Source organism: Thermobia domestica, chromosome 2, assembly GCF_964235325.1.
Source record: "Thermobia domestica chromosome 2, izTheDome1.hap1.1, whole genome shotgun sequence".
Taxonomy (NCBI): Eukaryota; Metazoa; Arthropoda; class Insecta; order Zygentoma; family Lepismatidae; genus Thermobia; species Thermobia domestica.
Genome location: NC_137455.1, coordinates 253,635,723 through 253,649,461, shown reverse-complemented (window position 1 = coordinate 253,649,461; position 13,739 = coordinate 253,635,723). Strand labels below are relative to the sequence as shown.

Below are 13,739 nucleotides of genomic sequence, written 5' to 3'. Positions count from 1 at the left end.
TCATCTCAGTGAGATCAATTGATTGGTATATGTCCCATCTTTGGGTGTTTTTTTTTTTTTCGTTGAACTCTAATAATAATAATTGCAATAATAATATTGTAGAATTAGTAAGGGGATGTTTCGAGAACTTTCTCAGTTTGTACATTAGGATTAGGATTAGGAATTAGGATTTTGGGCTTTGGCAACTGTGGCCATGTTAACACTTCACGTATGAGGGATGACGTCCCTCGGCGATCGCCCTATCCGAGGAAAAGGAAGGAAGAAAGGATTGGGAAAGAAAGAAAACGATCTGAGATCGGTACCATCCAAGTATTTGTCTAGTGGGAATGAGGAAAACCCAGAAAAACTTCAGTCAGGATGCCTAGCCTGATAAAGCTTTTACACTTTTCTGACCAAGTGTCCGCATCGGAAATCGAACCGGGGACCGCTTGCTGCAAAGGCGAGAGCGCTAGTAACTACTCTATGAGAGGTCACTCAATTTGCTCATTAAGTCTTTCCTTTTATTAACGTATTAGCACTCTTGTCGCGAAAGAAAGTTGCCATGAGCAGGTTCAGGCCTATTTGGATCATTCTCTTGTATACATTAGTCATTACTTACATGCTGAATTCAAAAGTCTAAATATATTATTAGTTACATTTAAAATTAATAAATTACGTTTTAATTGCTAATGGGTAAGTAAATGTTCCTTGTTCCATTATCACATTCTTAACACTTTCAGTTAAGTTCTTTAACGACCACTTTTGCACAGTGTCCTCAAGAGTGAATTACCATTCTCTAAAGCGAAGGAGAATGTTCTTGAAACTTGGTAACTCAAGGGAAATCAGCGCTGAATAGTGTTTACTCAATCCACATCCAAATGATGTAGGCAAATGTCCCACGTGGTAAAACTAAACACTACCACGTTCACATACTGACTTAGTCACTCGCTTACACACACACACACACACACACATGTACACTAGCATGAGCTTTCCACAATGTTTTGATTCTAAGGTAAATTCATGTTACTCTCTCTTTTTCTTTATTTTTCTTTCCCGTCACACAGTGTGGTTCTGCGTAGAAAGAGATGGAAGTTTTGTACTGAACTATCAGCAAGGAAAGGATTTAATAATGTAGGATTCTATTAAATTGAAGCAAATGGATTGTTTTTTACATCGAGAGACTACAGTGTACTTCCAACCAATAGGATTTAATAATAAAACCGAAAATACATCTGTGACTCCCTGCTTCAGTACAGTGATAAGGTCGGACCTGGAACCTGATCTTGATCTGCAAAATCCATGTCCATATATTAAAGTTGCTTCCTCTACGTCTTACAGTATTTGCTCTACAGGAATGAATATGAAAGCTGAAATGGTAGTGAATTTCTGCCACTCTCAGTTTTAGCAGAAGGATAAGGAAATACATACTGAATCAATTTTAAATATCGTATTTTGGCATATATTACCTCTTTTCTTCTATGGGCATCAATATTGAGAAGATTATTCTTGGGAAACGGATATACATTAGCAAACCATTTTTCTATAACTTCCCATTTTTACTGTGATACCTATTGACGAGTTGATGGACGGATACAGTCTTTCTATACAACTTCCAATACTTACACGTACCATAATTTGGAAATCCGAAATGAATTTTAAAACATTTTTGAAATATTGCAAATTCATATCTAGTTAAAGAATATTACGGAATGCGAAAATACTCTATAACGCAGTTGCAGTTTGCTGAGCATCACATGGATAATAAAATGGAAACCTTAAAATGCTCTCATGAGAACACCTGGGTACATACATCCTCGTCAGGAAATATAAAAAAAATATACTCTTAGGTAGACCAAGAAGAAGGTGGGAGGATAATACGAAGCAGGATCCCTGGTACATGGGTAAACAACAACACAGGTTTGATTGACTTGACACGGGATAGAATCTAATGGAAATAGTTTTGTTTTAGCGGTAATGAACCTTCGTATTCCCCAATCCAAAGCATTAGTTGTTGTCAACTTGCGTATGATACGAAGATGAAAAAATAATCGATTATTATTCGTTCTAAGGAAACTTCGGTGTTGAAAGAAAGTTAGTTTCATTTGGATGGGTGTTGCAAGGAGCTCAAATGAAAGCATATTGCGAGGAGACTGGCAGCTTCAAATCGTCGAAAATATAATGTCTGGTACGATATCCCCCAACATTTATTTGTTATTTTATTGATATAATTCTATTTAATGTTAAGTGCCGACATAACCGTGTGCTGCAAAACTCAAAGATTTCTTTTCATTTTTTAAGTGTCGATACTAAGGCAATAAGAAGCTCCATCTAACATCGAAGCATGACATTGAAACTTGCAATAAATAATTAATTAGTATTAATACGGGAAGGATTTAATATATTTTTGATATATAATACATACAATAAACGATTCTTCACACATAACATTCTCACCTATCCACCCTACACATACTTACTTGCGAACAAGGTTGAGTATCCATCATGCAGAGTTTTTTTTTTTTTTTTTTTTTTTTTTTTTTTTTTTACTTCTACTCAGATAACACTAAATTATAGATAGCCTATTCTCCACGAGACTATTGAACTTGATTCCATATCAAAGTTGACAAATCATCTTAATCACGATTTATAGTAATTATATAAGTCCGAAAGGAATCACATCATGAAAATCATTCGTTAAATTTATAAGATGAGAAGCTTAGAACTTAAGTGTTATGAAAAAGAACCAATGAGGTGGATCATTGTTGTAATCTTTACCATTGGACTGTCACAATATTTTACTTCAAAAATAAAGCAAATGATTGCGATTTGGACTTGCTGCAGAAGATTTTTCCATCAATATTTTTAACCTAAATATACTACAGCTAATTCCTTGAGCAATTTAACAACAAATATCCTACTTCCTGCATTGTTTGTTCTCTATGTATCTCTACTTATACTACACGAATGGGAAACGCTCCCGTTTCACAAACGAGGCACACTAGTTCATTGTACTCTAAGATATTGAAGAACACGTGGGCGAAACTGCCAACTGCAGTTTCTAGTACGCTAATAAATATAGTTTTTTTTTTCTCTCTTTCATCTATAGCAGACAGAAAATTCCAAAGTTATTAACCATTTTACTGATTATTTCTGCCTATTCAAGTTGTAATTACGTTTATTTTGGTATTGTAATATGAACCATTAAAGATGTATGTTGATTCCATTATGAAGAGCTAAATTAACATCACTCCACTAAGGTTCTACAGGGCAATTCGACGATTTATTGTTAGAAAATATTCACCAAAACGCTTTTTCTTTACTCTGTCACTGTTCATTGTTCCTGGAAAATCCTTAAATATATATGTATATCCAATTCTTGTTCCGTAGAATACTCTACGCTTTCAGCGCAAGTTAGTCAGTAACAATTTTCTTGCTTTCATTCTGCAAGAGTTTCTTTAAAGAAAAAAAAAGCATTATTCTATCCTTGAATTTCAACACTCCGCATTTTCCAATGCTCTATGGCTCGTTCTTGTACGTTATATGGAGCCTATAAATCTCGAACATTGGATCGAATCTTTCCTGGAACATTCTTTGGTCACCAGAGGCAATTGTTCTGGGACTTCTCCCTCTCGGTCCTTGCGACTAGTTCAAGAAGTTTCTTTATCGATCTTCTTTTTCTTTCTTCCTTCTATGTTTTATTCTCTATTCTTTCTACCTCCTCCAGAGACTCGATCAAGATTTAAGATTACCTATTAAACCACCGTAAGAACGGGAGACGGAGTCGGGCTTTCAACCTCATAATTCACCCTTCTTTCGTCATTACAACTTTCTCTGCTTCGTAGAGTTTCTCGAAGTCTGACTCAACTGGGTTACTACATTCCTCTGACTTTTTCTTTCTCAGCAAGCTTCCTCCTCATATCTGTTCAAAACTAGTTGAAGGCTGACAGTGCGTTCTTTTGATCAGGAGGAGCGAAAAGGGATCAATGCCCTATATACAACGACAGCGGAGGAATTTTATAGAAATACTCTTCGTATTTAGTCCATTGTAATCTTTCTAGCTTCAGATTTCGATACACAACATATACGTTACTAATAATCAGTATTCGATTTGTACGTGAACGATGATGAGTGTTCTTTTTTAGAACATTTTTTCTAATTCTAGTTTTCGAAATGGTATTCAAAATTAATGATGTTTACCAAAAGTTAATCACTCATGCTAATAAGTAATACATTTACAAAATATATAATTTAACAATAAGACTTTCTGAAATCTATTTACACTGAAAACATTAACAATGATTGTGGAAAGTAATATTTTAGAAGAATATTGATGGAATATATTTATATTCTGCTAAAAGTGAGGAAAATCAATAAAATCCACCAGCAAGCTATGAAACGTGATTCCGGATATTTCCGTTACAAGTGACGATGCTAACAGTCCACTTGTTTGCGTTTGGTAGACAATATGTTGATAATATTGAAATATTTACACTTGAATATTTCAGTCTCTTTCAATTCTTAGAATCTTTATGGGAGAAAGGAATGGAAATACATACCTGGAATGAAAGTTGTATATATTCCGTGTAGATCAGGAAAAGGATAGGCGATAATTTTCTAATAATGGTGTTAAAATTATTAGAACAATTATTGAGACAATACCTAAGTGTACTCAAATTATTTATCTTGTTTGAGTGCAAAAATGAACTGAGCAAGTTTGCCAAATATTCGTTTAACTTTTCATAAACGTCCAGTGCTTCTCCAGTTAGGTTTTTTATTATTTTTCTTCAGTGTGACATTTTGCTAATTTGCCCTCTTTTATCTGAAAAGAGTAATAAGTTGTTAAGTTTATTTTCAAAGTAAACCTTTTACACAGTTTATGGATATTTTCATCCAATAATATTGGTTTCTTCTACAAATAAATAATTAAATAAATGAAACAAAAATTTTAAGGAAAAATGGATCAAAATATTGCGATCTTGGTCAATAATTAATTTTACACTGCGCAGAAAAATCTTAGGAATAATCCAAAAAATGGATCAAATAATTTATTTTACACTACGTAGAAAGGAACTTTCTGAATGATTAAAAAATGGATCAAAAGATTGCGAACTTGGCCAATAATTAGTGTTTGGATGAGGGACCACAAAATTTTTAAACTGTCTCTAAATCAAATTTTCGTATTTTCTACGGAAAAGTATATCATACTGAATTAAACAATAGTTTGGGCTTGGCTACACTATATGTAATTCTCCAGATGTAAGGCTTACAAAAAAATTTTGATTGAAATATATTGAATCTTTTGATCCAATAAAATAAAAGTAAAATATAAGATAAATAAATAAATAGAAATATTACCCAGAGGAGTTAAGTTGGGTTTGACAACTTGGTTTCACTGACAATCCTATGCGTTTCATCCCAACTATTTTACTATTAGTCAGCATTTTTCTACCTAATTCCTGTTCGGAGCATTTCACACCGTTTGAACCAATTGATAGAGTGTCACAATGTTATCGAAGTGGAAACACTAACGTTAGGATGCTTGCTTACAACGGCCTGGTGTGCAGCCTGAGTACATTTACTCATAAAGGCTAATTGCACACGCAAATTCTGGTAATCCAAGTTCCTGTCGAATGATTATGAGATCAATTGAAATATTTCACAATACATTGTCAATTTATTTAGGTGCTTTGAAAAAGTATATAAATAGAATAAATGTATTATTAGGTGAGAAGTGCATTTTTCACCACCATTATCATCAAATATTCTATCTGTTAATTGTCAATTCTCTCTCAAAAGCAAAAAAATAAATAAATAAAGGTGATTAGATATATATATATATATATATATATATATATATATATATGATCTTAAGTTGAATTGTACAATCATCTAATTATTAGTAATTATTTTCGTAGCTTTTCAAAATATTGAAAATTGAAAGAACTATTGCTCATGCTAATGGTAAAAGAACTCACATTTGGATATATTTAGTACAATTGCGCTCTTTATACTACTTTGAGGAAATTTTAATGGAACTACTGTTAAACGTATCCGTCCAGGGAATCACGAAAAAGATAACTTCAAATAAATGTGATTATATATCAAGACATTACCGTTCATAAGGAAGGAATTCTTTAAATATGCCATGCTCCAAACATTACGTAATCGTATACATTACATTCTCTTAATAAACTTTCTATTTTTCGTCATTCTTAAGTTTATATAAGTGTAATAAAAGACGTGATGTATCATTGGATACACGAAAATATAAAAATGAAAACTCTATAAACAGAAAAAATAATAGTACACAAAGAGTGAGAAAGTGCACAACTGCGGATCTGTTGCGGATTTGGTGTGTAAAAAACTTAGTTGCTTCCTTCTTTCGTTAATACAATGAAACTACAACCACTAAAGGTGTTTTGAATATGGAAACTGGATTGTTGAAGACAACAGAAAGTTATGGTACAAGCCATGTGGTCTGTGTAAAAGAATATCGACTTCAGGAGAAATAAAATGTACGGTTATTCTAGAAGCGGACTGGATAGTACAGTAGTTAAAGGATCGGCATGGTACATCGAAGATCCCGGGTTCGAGTCTCAGTCCAGTCGTGAAATTTTTCGCTCCTTCTGTGTAATTGAATTCGCACCTATAGAAGATTTGGTATGTGAAAAAATCGGTTGTTTCTCCCTTTCGTTATTATAAAGAAAAAATAAGTCAAATAAAAAAATGAGTTGTTTAACCAAGAGAGGTTAACTGTAGACTGTACAGCTCGATTGAGAGCCAAAACTATCAGGCTTTTTCTCTTGAGCAGGAGCTCTTAGATTTTCTTGGGCTATTTCGTTTTCAGCTTCATCAAAGTTAGCCATATTGACCTCAATAATTCTGATTACATCAATACGTTTAGTCGGAATGTTTTGTTGGATAGCGAATAAAGGCAAAGTGCATATTAATGAAAGCACATGATCACTAATTCAACAATGACCACTACATATTTTTTTGTTTTAAACATCACTATATATGGTCCGGAAAACAGTTTTCCAACATCGAGGAGTTGGTGTTAATGGAAAATTTGAAAACTTCTGTAAAGTGATGGCTCTTGAAAGAAATCACATGAGCAAAAATTACAATTTTATCGCAGGATCTAGAAGAAACTAATTTTAAAAGCATAATAAAACATAATTTTAGAAAATAAAGCATAAAGCATAATTTAAAATATATAGCGCAATTCTTGGAAAATTCTGTTTAACTGCAAGTTTAACATACTGTATTAATATTTTTTGGCGCACACACGTGATATCAAAACCTTAATCGAGTAAAGCACATGGTCGGATCCAGGACGGACTTCTAGGGAGGGGCAATAGGTTGTAATACTACTACTTAGAGCTACTTTTAAGAGCTTCAAACTCTAGGATGAGTTTTATTTATATATAAAGTAAGAAAGTTTCCTCTTCTAGGGGCCAAGCGATCACCCCCTGGATCCGCCCCTGAGCATATCTCTTTATGGAGCATTAAGTAGAAAGTTCATTAAATGTGAAAGTAACTGGCTGCATAAATAAATAGATCAAGATATCAATATTTAGAATATTTAATGTATAGTAAATATTATACATTATACACGATTAATGTAAAACAATCATTGAAATTAACAATAAAGCATAATAAAGCATAATTTGGAGAAAATAAAGCATAATGTGGCTTGTTTATTATTATTATTATTATTATTATTATTATTATTATTATTATTATTATTATTATTATTATTATTATTATTATTATTATTATTACTATTATTAAGTATTCTTCCTATGGCATTGTGGCAAGTCCGGGACTAATGATTTTTTTAATTTTAGATTTGGACCTGGAAATTTTTTTTTTCATATTTCTCAATCTTCAGCTTCCTTTTTTAACTCCCAATATTTTCTTCTATTTTTCAAATCTTCGCTCAGTGGTGTTCTTCTTCTTCCTATTCCTCGCTTCCTTCCATCTTTCCCTCTATGGCGGTATGAAGAACCCAATTTCCTCGGAAGATGTGTCCAATCCAATTGGCCTTCCTACGAAGGATGCTGGCCAGAAGCGTCCTCTTCTCTCCTATCCGTTTTAAAACATTTTCATTTGTTATTCTCTCGCTGTCCATTTTATCTTCTCCATTTTCCTCCAAAACTACATTTCGAAGCTTTCTAAATATTTCTTCTCTAACTTCCGTAACAGTTCCGTAACTTCCGTTCATATATAGCACTTGACCAACTTCTTCCTAAGTCCAATATTGAGCCTGCTAGTTAAGAGTGATCTTTTCTTGTTGATCTCTTTAGTGCAGTAAACATCTCTCGTCACAATACTTCCCAGATACTTGAAATTATGGCCCTCTTCAAGTTTTCTTTGTTCTACTTTGATGCGTAAGAGTGCGTTTTCACGGGATATTCTCATGACTTCCGACTTTTCGATGTTGATTTTGATTCCATATGAATCATATATTTTTTAAAATACGTATTTTACTTGTTTAATTTACTTAAAATAGAAATCAAAACCTAATTTATATCAAAGCTTAGACTTATACTCAGTTGCCGACGATATTTATTTATGCTGTTTCTAAAGGTCTTACAAAAATATTTTAAAACATTTCATTTAGTACACTTAATTACTAATGTATTGTTCACTTATAAACTTAGACAAAGGATGTAGTAGATGTAAAAGTAATAAGTATAAAAAGAAGCATTAACTTATTAGTTAAGGACTATGATTTTAAAATAGTTATTAAAAACTATATTATCTTATGAACTTACAATTTCTAAGCAAAATTTTTCAAATTTTCAAAATTATTTCCTCGCAAAAATGGATTTTCAATTTAAAAAAATTTAAATTGTAACTCTTCTCATTAAAAGAAGTAATGCTATTTTCATATGATTATTAACCAAGACTTCTACAAGGTCAAAGACATGAGTTGAAAATTAAACGAGTGAGTTGGCCGTACCGTAATCACAAGTACAAGAACAAGAGAGTCAGTAAACGAAAAAAATAAGAAAAATGGGTGCCAACTCTGCAATTTGACGAAACTAAGCCATTGTTGGAATAGTTCCAGTCGTGTCCTGGAAACTGATTCATTGTGACATTCAGTACAGCCTTTAGAAGTCTCTCTTTCCACTTCACCCATGCACAGCGCTGTATTGGTCGTCAATCGGAGCACGACAATTTGAGCTCTCCCGCTCAACAAAAGCTTCCATCTTGGAAATCAAACCACTAATTCAGCCGAACTCTACTGCAAACGAGGTTTCTGTGTGTTTATGTCTGTTAACTCTAAAAGAAATAAGAGAAGGAGAGAGAGAGAGAGAAAAGTAGTTAATTTTTCCAATGGAGTTTTCGAGAAAAGGAAAATATATTTGTCAAACTCAGAATTGGCATTATATTCGAGAAAGACTCTTTTCCGTTTTCTTCCTTTTGTTTGATGATGGTTCCTTGACCGATCAAACTAACTTTATGTTTTCTATATCCCATTTTTTTCGTTCTTTTTCTTTTCAAGATCTTTACCCGTATAAAGTAACGATTGCCAACGTCCATTTGAATTTATTGGTACAAACCAGTCAAATGACATCTTTCTCCGTGGAAAACAAGTTCAATGTAACATGCTCCAATTGATTACTAACTATAATTTACCACAAGTTAAAGGTTTGCGTTCAAATTAGTTTTCAACTTCCAAAATTATGTTAAAAAGCAATAATAGCTTATATTTCTATATTGTATAGCTACAAATAATTTTAAACTTTCAGAGAGCTGAAAATTTAAGTACAACATGGTACCTAACTTAATCAGTTTGAAAATCTTGCCTTCCTTTTCTGTGTGGTAATATTAATATCAAGTCACTGAAACTCAGTAAATGCTATATAATCTACAAATATGGTTTTAGATTATACACTGTATATATTAATGGAGAAAAATTTGACAATCCTTTCACCAGCTTTGTTAGACTTCTGTTCACAAATATTATTATTATTACTTTAATTTTATTGTTTACATATCATTCAAAGCATATATATATCTTCATTTATTGAGTATTTATAATACATTTGCTATGTTCAATGCTTCTCTTTCATTTTTCTTTAAATTTATTTTAGGCGGATAAAACTTCGATGTCCTAAAAAGATATTATTAGACCTGAAAAACCGACTACTCTATGAATATTATGGTCAATTTCGTGGCTATGGTTATACATCCTCCCTTGGATAAGGAAAACTTCGGTTCGATTCTTTATGACAACATACGTGATTCGAATCTCAGGTTCTCATCTCCTATAACACCAGTGCTAAAGAAAGACATTAAGCTTCAAATGAATGAATAAACAGATTTCATAATTTCTTATTAAAAGCAATAATATGTTTCTTCAATCTTTCTAGTTCTCCTTTCTGTTTAATTTCACACCTACGATTTTATTATTATTATTATTATTATTATTATTATTATTATTATTATTATTATTATTATTATTATTATTATTATTATTATTAAGTTTTTAGCTTCTATTTTACGTACTTACTAACACATATATTTTCCCTTCTAATGAGGATATTTATTGATGCCTGTATATCTTACAAAGTTTAAACATGACATTTCAAATAAAGTTGAAAACCACTAGCTTATGTTTTCATTTTTGTTCGGTATTAAAACATATGCAGTAAACCAAATTTGGAATTGCAGACGTGTACAGTTAAATTTTTCCCAGTTCCGTCTAAGACTTTTCTCGTTTCTAGACATTAAATCCTAGTTCAAATGACATTAAACTTCATTTCTCAATCTCGATTCCTCATATTTTGTCTCCAAATAAAATAGAAGATACATTTGAGAAAATAATTGTTTATAAATAAATAAATAAATGAAAGTGATGATGATCTCTACTAGTACTTTAAACCAAATCATACTCTTCACAAACATAAAGTACTTACTAGTTCATATGGTTTCCTACTACATTCACCAAACTAGAAGTCTAATGAGTTTATCATCACTTATATAAGTTCAAAACAAAATAACAAGTGTATCTTAAGTGAAAATATGCCTCACATTTATTGTCAACCAGGGCGAGTTTATGCATAGAGGACGTTGATAGCAATCAGCAATGCAATATTTTCAAATGCACCATTTCTTATCATTTTCAGAGGAAATGTAACTTGTTTCTGCGGTTTAAGCAGTTGAAAGAATGCTTCTTATTATTATTCTCACTACTGTTATGGAAACATCATCTATGTTTTCTGACTTTTTGAGTGAAGCTAATATTTAAATTATTCTACACGCATATCAAAGATTTTCTTAACACTACCTGCTTTCATTGTGATATTGTAATAGATCCTGATATTTATTTAGTAATATAATGAAATTAAATCGTTAGTTGAACTTCTTACGTTTATACTCTGTTACCTAAAGGAGATAAATGATAAATTTGAAAGATTAGGTAAAAAAAATGGGGAAATCAAGGCACTGGTAGAAAATGGAAGAATATTGAGAAAAGCAGTGAGCCACCACACATTCACATAGACTGAAATCGACAAAGACTTTTCCCATCAGAGGTGAGTTCTATATTAATATACTATGCTATCTTATTCACATATTAACGAAATTCCAGATATAAATAATAAAAGCTTTATTTTATTTTATTTTTTATATTAGAAGAAGTAACGAAAAAAGGATGCAAGAAATATTATATACGAAATCGGCCTGAGTATACTTTTAAGCAATACCGTACTTAGAACATTTTCGAAGATTTTTTTCAAAGAATCATATTGGAGACGCTTAATGATGACTAAAAACGTCATTTTATGCAATGTAAACTTAATAATTTTTGGAGAACTTGATCCTCTGAGTATGCTTTGAAATTAATATATCATCCCATTATTCGTCTGGAAAGTGAGAAATTCCATCAAAATATAGTCAGAATGTCCGGCTATAGCATTTAAATCCAAAAGCTTTCGATTGAGGAATGATAATATTCAACGGTCATCTATACTTCTTGATATGATATGATGTTTTCAATATTTTTCAGTAATTATGCTTCCGGACAATATCTTGCACTTCCTGCCCATGCACCTCTTCTTCTGTATCTTTCATATTAAATATGTACAATGAATAGCAGAGTAACATTTTACAAGGTAAACTGGACGCAAACTACAAATTTGATATCTTTTCCAACAATTAGAAGAGAAAACCTGCAATAACAGTAAACATTTCTTTCCCAATCGCGCCAGGACAGAATTCTCAATATCCGTGTAAAAGATCAAGGTATTCGTATTTTATATCTTTTATATATTCGTATTTTATATATATAGATATTAAATTTTATTCAGATCTTTCTGAGATTCTCCTGAACCTTATGTATTTCAGTGTGTTGTGTTATAAATTGAATACTAAAAACAAAAGAAAAATGTCCCACAATTCCGAAGATTCATTTCATCTTTCAACTACGTAAATAGAGTGTCCAAATTTTAAGTTTTTAAGTATAGCAGTTGTCGCTAGACTAGTAAGTCGAGTTATTTATTTAGCCTTTTATATAACACAACTATAAATAATAAATATAATGAATAGCGATAGAATAATGCCAAATTAGTACTTCTATTCTAGCGGTAGAATGATAAATCTGATGACAAGAAAAAAAGCTAAACAAAATTTTTCTAAAAAATGATTTATGAAAGTAATTTCAACCGCTCCGCTATGAATCTTACCTAGATACAAACACAACTCTAAAAACATGCAGCAGTTCTTGGATGAAAAGTAGAAAAAGAAATTTTTAAAAGTTATAACACACAGAATAAACACAATGTTTATTATATTTAGTTTTAAGATTTCCACACACGTATGTGAGTGAAAGCTTTTAATTAAATATACCATTTGTCATTACTTGCCAAAGTAAAGCAAAACAAAAGTCAGCTAAATTATTAAGTTACAGCAGTTTATTATTATATTGAAACAGAATTACAGATCAGTAGAACGGCGCTTGAATTATGCTCTCCTCTTTCACAGAAACATATTTAGTTTTCAATATATATACCTGTATATATATATATATATATCAATCGATAACAGAAAATAAATAGCGTATGAAAGCTAAATCTAATATACCTATTACGAAATACTTTCATCTATGTACTATCCAGTAACTTCTGAACCTTTGTTCTTGCAGTCAAGACTTCTCTATGACAACGTTTCCGTAACCAAGCAGATAAAATAAAATAAAAAAGAATCTTAAGATGCAAATAATGCTTTTGTTTCTTCATCCACGAATAATATCATTTTACTGTTGTCGTTTCAAAAGCAACTTTTAGCTTTCATCCTCAGAGCAGAACTAATACAATTAAACAATATTGTTGAAGCAAAGCATTATGGCTTTTTTAAAAATTATTTTATATAGGTACCGGTAGTTTATAAACATCGATTATTTAAACAATACTGTTAAATACTAAAATTTCGTATTCCAAATATCATTCCCCTTCAAAACCTTATTAACCCTCCATTATAGAGATAGAGTCGCGTACCGCCATTGCAAAGGTGGATGTATTGCACTCCAACACCTCAAATAGCTTTGGCTATACTTTTAGCACATTTTTAATGAATTGGGACATAATATTGCTACTATACGATTTTACTACTATATTATCGTGTTTTTTTTTCTTTCTTTCATCTTTATTTGGGTAACTCGTGGAGTCATCTAGTAGTTACAACTGTAAGTAATACGACTGGAGCATGGTACACCCCACCTTTGCGACGGAGGGTTAAACTTCTAG

The 13,739-nt window shown here is 31.7% G+C and overlaps 1 protein-coding gene and 1 long non-coding RNA gene across 10 annotated transcripts in view; one reads left to right on the top strand and one right to left on the bottom strand.

Annotated features, from left to right (window-relative positions):
* Positions 1-4,791, bottom strand: part of LOC145678452 (uncharacterized) — a 78,588-nt gene extending 73,797 nt beyond the window's left edge. Inside the window, exon 1 of the long non-coding RNA XR_014130397.1 lies at positions 4,539-4,791. This is a non-coding gene — a long non-coding RNA (uncharacterized LOC145678452). The remainder of the gene's footprint in view (positions 1-4,538) is intronic.
* Positions 1-13,739, top strand: part of LOC145678450 (neuronal acetylcholine receptor subunit alpha-7-like) — an 829,132-nt gene that overhangs the window by 649,484 nt on the left and 165,909 nt on the right. The window lies entirely within an intron of this gene.